This window comes from Echinops telfairi, unplaced genomic scaffold, assembly GCF_000313985.2.
Source record: "Echinops telfairi isolate 266 unplaced genomic scaffold, ASM31398v2 ScPeMD7_443;HRSCAF=831, whole genome shotgun sequence".
Taxonomy (NCBI): domain Eukaryota; kingdom Metazoa; phylum Chordata; class Mammalia; order Afrosoricida; family Tenrecidae; genus Echinops; species Echinops telfairi.
The window spans coordinates 62,405,173-62,412,573 of record NW_022104341.1 but is presented as its reverse complement, the minus strand read 5'-3'; the positions used below and the strand labels follow the sequence as shown (position 1 = coordinate 62,412,573).

At 40.2% G+C, this 7,401-nt stretch overlaps 1 pseudogene; it reads left to right on the top strand.

Moving 5' to 3' along the window:
- Nucleotides 1-6,572: 6,572 nt before the first annotated feature.
- Nucleotides 6,573-6,768, top strand: LOC115870206 (annotated as a pseudogene).
- The last annotated feature ends 633 nt before the right edge of the window (nt 6,769-7,401 follow it).

Here is a 7,401-nt window from a genome sequence, read left to right as displayed (position 1 = left end):
GATCTATCCTTTCTTCTTTTCTAACCCTCTGAACTTTGTCTTTCAGTAACTGCTGATCTTCCCATCTCTAGCTTTACTCTTTACCTCCTTCTGTTTGCATATTGCGTTTGCCTTCACCCAGGTGAACACTGTCTTTCCTGTAAGTCTGGACTTCCCCACCTTCCCTTCTCTTCCAACCCCTGGTAGCCCCCAAAGAAGGTTTCCATTAGGACTAAAACCTTTTCTGCACCTTTTACAATAGTGGTCTCATACAATATTTATCCTTTTATGATTGACTAATTTCACTCAGCATAATGTCCCCCAGGTTCATCCTGTTGTGAGGTGTTTTAAATATTCATCACTATTCTTCAACATTGTATAGTATTCCATTGTCTGTACCAGAGTTTGTTTACCCACTCTTCCACTCATGGCCATTTAAGTTGTTTCCATCTTTTTGCTATTATGAATAGGGCTTTGATGAACACAGTGGCATGTATCTAGTCTTGTCACGGCTGTTATTTCTCTAGGATATATACCAAGTAGAGAGATTGCTGGGTTATACAGTATTTCTGTGCCCAGATTTCTGGAGAAAACATTATACTACTTTTCACAGTGGTTGCACCATTTTATATGATTCTTAGAGATAATATGAGTTGAATCAAGGAAAAAAGAAGGGAGGATGTTTCAGATAAAGAGAACAGTGGACTCTCTACTAAAGATTGGAGAGCTACCGTGTTTGTCATTGCAATAATCAAAGGTTGGGACCTGCAGCTTCTTCTCAAAACAAATACACTCTCTTGGGTTATCTCCATACTTGAAGAGAAATTATAAGATGTTCTAAGTTTGGCTCATTATCCTTTCAAGGTGACCACACAGTGGACATTTAGTTTTACCAAAAGCCATCCTTGTACTTTTTCTTGTGGTTACAATGGGGCAGTTGTATTATCTGCCCCATCCTCCACTGTCAGCCAATCAGTGTGAACTAAATCTATCACATTTTCTATCTCGTAACCAGTTACTACCTCAGGAGCCAGCAGTTGACCTACATAGGACTTCTACTGGAATACCAACAAAATGGATAAACTAGTAGATAGATCTAAAAGCTCTTAAATTTGATCCCTGGACCAGGAAGCAGGTCACCAAAAGCCAAGAGGAAGAAAGTAAAATCAAGAAATCGGGAGTAAAAAATGGGATACCCATCACATTATTTGAGTTTCTGGATAATCTCATCTGAATCGATTATATTCAGAACTTTTGAGTTATGTATAATGATCAATATATATTAAATTATGCCAGCCATTTTGAATCAAATCTTCCATGTCTTGACACCGAACATGTTCCAAATGATACAGTGAGGAAAGTTCTAATCAATGTGGTCTCAGGATTCAAGGTACCATACAGACTTCACTTCTCCAAGGCCTGAACTTGTGTCAGTCCAGCACCTTACTGAAATAACCATCTAAAAGCCTAGGCTTCTGGTATTGAGAGAAATGCAAGATCTCTGTCATTATAATCCTATGCTGTGGGTATGGGAAATGTTATGTTCATAACTGACTTCAACCTGTTTGTTCCACACATTCATGATGGTCAATCACATAGAAATGGCCTGGTTGTGTCTCCAGTGATTGGTGACCTTTACACAGTAGCTGAGATTTCAGCTTGCACTGCTAAACATTTTCACGTTCTTGACAAAAATCATATTGGCCTCGCTCCTGAGCATTCTTCGTGCCACATTCTAAAAGAAAAGGAAATAGCTGAGTTCCAATTTAAAATTTTTAGAATATATTTGTCATTACCATATTTTAAAATATTAGTTATGCTACTTACAGTTACTTCCAAAATAAATATAGAGAGAATATTACCAAGAGACATATTAAATGGATCACTCTGAATAAAATGTCAAATACAACATAGAAAAATGACTAAACCAACTCTTTTCTTGCAGCAAATCATCAAAATTGACTGTCTATTCATTTACATACACCTAATTCTAAGTTGCTAAATTCAGAAGCAATCTTATGAAAATGAGAAAACTCTCCCACTGGATTAATTCTCTCTGTCCAGTGTCTGGATTATGATGCTCTTCTGCAGTCCAATTAGAGATGAACCTTTGTAGATTTCTTCTCTGAACCTTTAGAAGAAAAGAGAGAAAAAACTCAAGTTCAGAAACATCTTCAAAATAAAACTGAACTCTGATAACCTGACACAGTAAATTTAGTTGATGGTTATTTTAAGTCCTTCTGGGAAAAGAAAGAAAAGAAAAAAGCAAGATGTGTGTGTGTGTGTGTGTGTGTGTGTGTGTGTGTGTGTGTGTGTTGCAATGCCCACTTCCTACTGTCCTCTTCCTCGGGAAGGCATTTTCTTAAGGGGATAAGACCACAATCTGACATTACCCAACTTTTTGAACTGCTCCCAACAAATGTCCAAGTAAAAGAAAAAGAAGGAAAGAATACTAAATAACAAGAAAAGCCTGTCATTATCAGATAGAAGGAATGGAAAAACATGATGACATAATCATGACACTTTATCATTTTGATGTGTTAGCATCCATGGTTTCATTGTACCCTTAATGAGGTAGCAAAAAACATGATCTCCCATTTATGAAAAAGAAAAAATACAAGAGAAATCCCTTGTGAGGCCAAACAAGAAGGCAATGATCATGAAATTTGTGCGAAAGCCAAAGTCTTCTGAACTCCCACTCTTCTACAAGATCATTGTGAGTGGGCAGCACTGAATTACTGACTTCACCAAATTAATAATTAATTACATTTCAAGTATTTTTTCCTGAACCTACAAATCTGACTGCACCTCCTCCAAAAGCTGCTGTCCCTTCATCCTCCACCAAATAATAAAAACACTGCTATCGTGTGTGACGGTACACCGCAGAGATGAAAAGAAGGTTAGTCATCGTAAGTGTGTAACAAATCCTATGAACTTCTCTCCAGCATTGAAGGTTCCATGTGAAACTAACTCCTTTATTATTATGTTTTAAATCTGCCTTTTCACATTTAGTCACATAAAACAATGGACCACTCAAACATCAGCCTCCACGACCATGAGACCGGAAAAACTAGATGGTGCCCAGCTACCACTACCAACTGCTCTAAAAAGAATCACATTAGGACATCCTGGGTAGATGGGAGAAAATGAGGAACACGACTCAAAATCACAAAAGACACTAAGCTTACTGTTCGGACAGAGACTGGTGAAACATGGCCTTTAGTCAACCTGCAAGTCCGCAACTGACCACACCTCTGACCACACACCTCGTGGCTGCATCAATGGGCTCCGGCATAGGAGCAATTGCGAAGATGGTACTGTTTCCTTCTGTGATGCACAGAGTCACTCTGAGTCAGAGCTGACTTGATGGCACCTAACAACAGCAACGGGGTTAGAATATCCAACCATTTAAAATGAAAAAAAAAATTTTTTTAAGCCATCAATTATCCAAGGACAAAATATAGAGGGGCAGGAAAGAAGGATGGATGAAAACAGAAAACAGGGCATGAGTGATAGAACATTGAAAGGATTGCAGTGGAGGCAGGCTAGACAGAGCATGTACACAGCTACAGATAAGAGCTCATGACACACGGAATCCAGGTCAGGTAAGCCCCTCAGGAACAGAAAAGGGAGTTGTGATACCACGAGGGTAAGAGGAAGGTGGGGAGAGAAGAAGAGAAAGATGGAACAGATCGCAACAATTGACACATAACCACACACCCCACCCCAGAGGGAAGAACATCAAAAACAATGGGGGAAGGGAGACAGCGGTTAGTGTAAGATATGAAAATAATAAAAATGTATCATTTATCAAAGGGTCATGAGGGTGGGAGGGATGAGGGAGGGGAAAAAAGGAGCTGATACCAAGGGCTCAAATAGAAAGTGAATATTTAGAAAATAATGAAGGCAACGTATGTTGACACAATTGATATATGGATTGTTATAAGAGCTGTAAGACCACCCAATAAAATGATCTTTAAAAAAAAAGAAAGAAAGAAAATGTATATGGATTGTTGAATGTAAAACTAGTGATCTACTCTGTGAACCTTCACTTAATTCACAATAAAAAGTTGTTGATCAAGGGCAATGTAGCCAAGAGGAATTACTGAAACCCAGATGAAAGCCAAACATGATAGTGGAACAAGAGGAAAGTAAAAGAAACTAGAGGGAAGATTAGGAAGCAAAGGGCACTTTTAGAGATCTAAATACAGGCATGTACATATGTAAATAGATTTATATATGACAATGGGGAAATAGATCTACATACATATATTTATAGGTTTAGTATTAAGGAAGCAGATGGACATTGGGCCTCTACTCAAGTACTCTCTTAATGCAAGAATTCTTTCTTCTATTAAATTGGCATTCTGTGATGCTCACCTTCCCGACCCAATTGCTGAAGACAAAGCGGGTGCATAAGCAAATGTGATGAAGAAAGCTGATAGTGTCCGGCTATTGAAAGACATAGCATCTGGGATCTTAAAGGCTTGAAGATAAACAAGCGGCCATCTAGCTGAGAAACAACAAAGCCCACATGGAAAAAGCACACCAGCCTGTGTGATCTCAGGTAACGATGGGATCAGGTATCAGGCATCAAAGACCCAGAGCAAAAAAAATCATAATGTGAATGAGGTGGGGAATGTGTAGTAGAGGTGCAAAGCCAATCTGTAGAAAATTGGACATCCCCTTACAGAAGGGTCATGGGGAGAAGACGGGCCAGTCAGGGTGCCATATAGCATCGATGAAACATACAGCTTTCCTCTGTTTCTTTAATGCTTCCTCTCCCCGACTATCATGACCCTAATTCTACCTTACAAATCTGGCTAGACCAGAACATGTACATGAGTACAGATAGGAACTGGAAACACAGGGAATACAGGGCAGATAAACTCCTCGGGACCAATATTGAGAGTAGCCATACCAGGAGGGTAAGGGGGAGGTGGGGGGAGGAAGGGGGAACCGATCATTATGACCTATCTATAACCCCCTCCCACGGGGATGGACAGCAGACAAGGGGGTAAAGGGAGACATCAGATAGTGCAAGACATGAAAAAAACAATAATAATTTATAAATTATCAAGGGTTCATGAGGAAGGGAGGGAGGGAAGCAGGAGAGAGCGGGGAGGAAGGGGGAAAATGAGGAGCTGATACCAAGGGCTCAAGTAGAAAGAAAATGCTTTGAAAATGATGATGGCAATATATGTACAAATGTGCTTGATACAATGGATGTATGTATGGATTGTGTTAAGAGTCGTATGAACCCCCAATAAAATGATTTTTTTAAATAGTAAAGAATTATTCCAATAAAATCCATTAAGTTATGGTATATTTGATAGAGGGGAAAAACAGTTGTTTTTTTAAAATTCCACTTTTTACTGAGGAGTTATTTTGTTCCTCATGCCTGCTATTTCTCTCCTTTGAAGTGAGCTCAGAACTCTCATTAGCTCTGTACTCATTCTGTGTTGTTGTTCGTACCCATATTGTCCATTTTAACTCATGGTACACCAAGTGGAACTCTGCTTCATTGTGTTTTGAAGGGTACGTGGCTTTAGGAGAGAAAACCTTGGTGGCACCGTGGTTAAGCACTCAGCTGCTAACTGAAGGCTGATGGCTCAAACCTACCAGCTACTCCAAAGGAGAAAGATACAACAGTCTGCTTCCATAAACAGTATAGTCATGGAAACCCTATGGGGGCAGTTATACTTTGTTTTATAGGATTCCAATTGTGTTGTCCTAATTAGTGTTCTCTATTTTAAGTCTCTAGTTTTTCATCTCCATTACAATGGCTCTGCTGAACTTGGAGACAACATTCATGACCAAAGGGCTTAATAAGGAAGTTAAAAGGTTGTAATGCCAGTGAGAAGTGCTCAGGATAGTTTTTTACCAGGACATTCACAAAGTCCCTTCAGGTCTGCTAAAGGGGCATACCACTCTACTAGAAGCCTCACCCCAAAGGCATTCAGCTCAAGCTCTGTGAGCCACCAGGCCAGCTCCCTGAAGTAAGTGCCCAGAGGACCCATTCCACAGCCAAGCCTCCTGCACAAAACCCTCAGCTTTTACTTGCTCTGGGGTTAGATTCCTGGTCTGCTGCTGCCCTTCCAGTGGTATTGCTGCCTTCTGGATCCAGGAGGCTCACTGTGCAGGGATCTCAGGTGCAGACACACTGCACTCCTGGCTCTTGCTGGTAATGAGATCTCTCTTCCTGCTTCTCAGAGGGCTCATTTTATACACAACAGGACAGCATTCCAGGAATACTAACCACAATTACTCATAGGTGAACTCTATCAGCATCTTCCCCATCTTCTTCTCAGCCCCGTGCAGGAAAAGATCTTTTGGTAGGAGTTAGAGACTTTAGCTAGAAGAGCCACGTTAAAAAATTCACTGCTCCTGCAGCTATGAATCAGAACCAGCTTGAAGACAATGGGTTTGGGTTTGAGAACTTCTGGAAGCAGATTGCAAGGCCTTCCTACCAAGCTGTCACTGGATGGATTTGAACCACCGATTCTTCACTTATTAATCCAGCACTTAACTAGCATTATGGACTCCTACCTCATTCTAAGCCCACTGGTAAATTTTATAAAGAACCACTGGCCCTGACATGGATACTCCCAAGAGGTCATTCTCCTTGGACTCTGTCTAGGTGGTATGGAGGAGCTCAGGGTTCTGCCCCATGTTGTACAGGCCTTTTCCACAACGTTGGAGATCAAGCCAGACCTTGAGTCTGTGCCTGCGCCTTCTACAGCTTCTCAGATTTCTGTGAGCAATGACTGTGAGCAAAGAGACACAGCACGCGGGAAAGAGTCCTCTAATACGCCCCTGATGAATCTCGCTTCTTGTCTATTGATGAGTTAGACTTGTTTTCTACTTTTTTGCAGAATGCTCAGAATTTCAAATACTACTAAGAGCAATCTCAAATCTACATCTATACTACAAGGAGGAAAAGAAAGGGCCTCTCTTCCAGTTTGGCCTTTGCTTTTTAATCCTTCACTTCTGGGTCGGGTGAGTCGAATGCTTAAAAGCCATCAAAATTTAAATTCCCACACTACAGGTCATCATCGCTTCATAGATTTAGAGATGAAATTCCTTTGTTAGCTTAATTTTTTTACCCATGTACTTACTGAATGTCCCTCTTGTTATAACAAAAAAATGCTGTTTAAATATCAAAAAAAAGAAAAGAAAAATTGGGCAGGCACCACTTTATTCTTTCAATTGAGATGACCCTTTCCATAGAAAGTGAAAATGCTTTATTCTCCAATATAATCGACTGTACCTGGTCAGTGCCTGCATGTAGAAAGCCTGGCTTAGCCTATATTACTAATGAAGGTTCCCTCTCTCTCTTTCCCTGTACACACACACACACACACACACACACACAGACAATATAGAGATATAGATAGATACATACTCATATATATTTTTAAA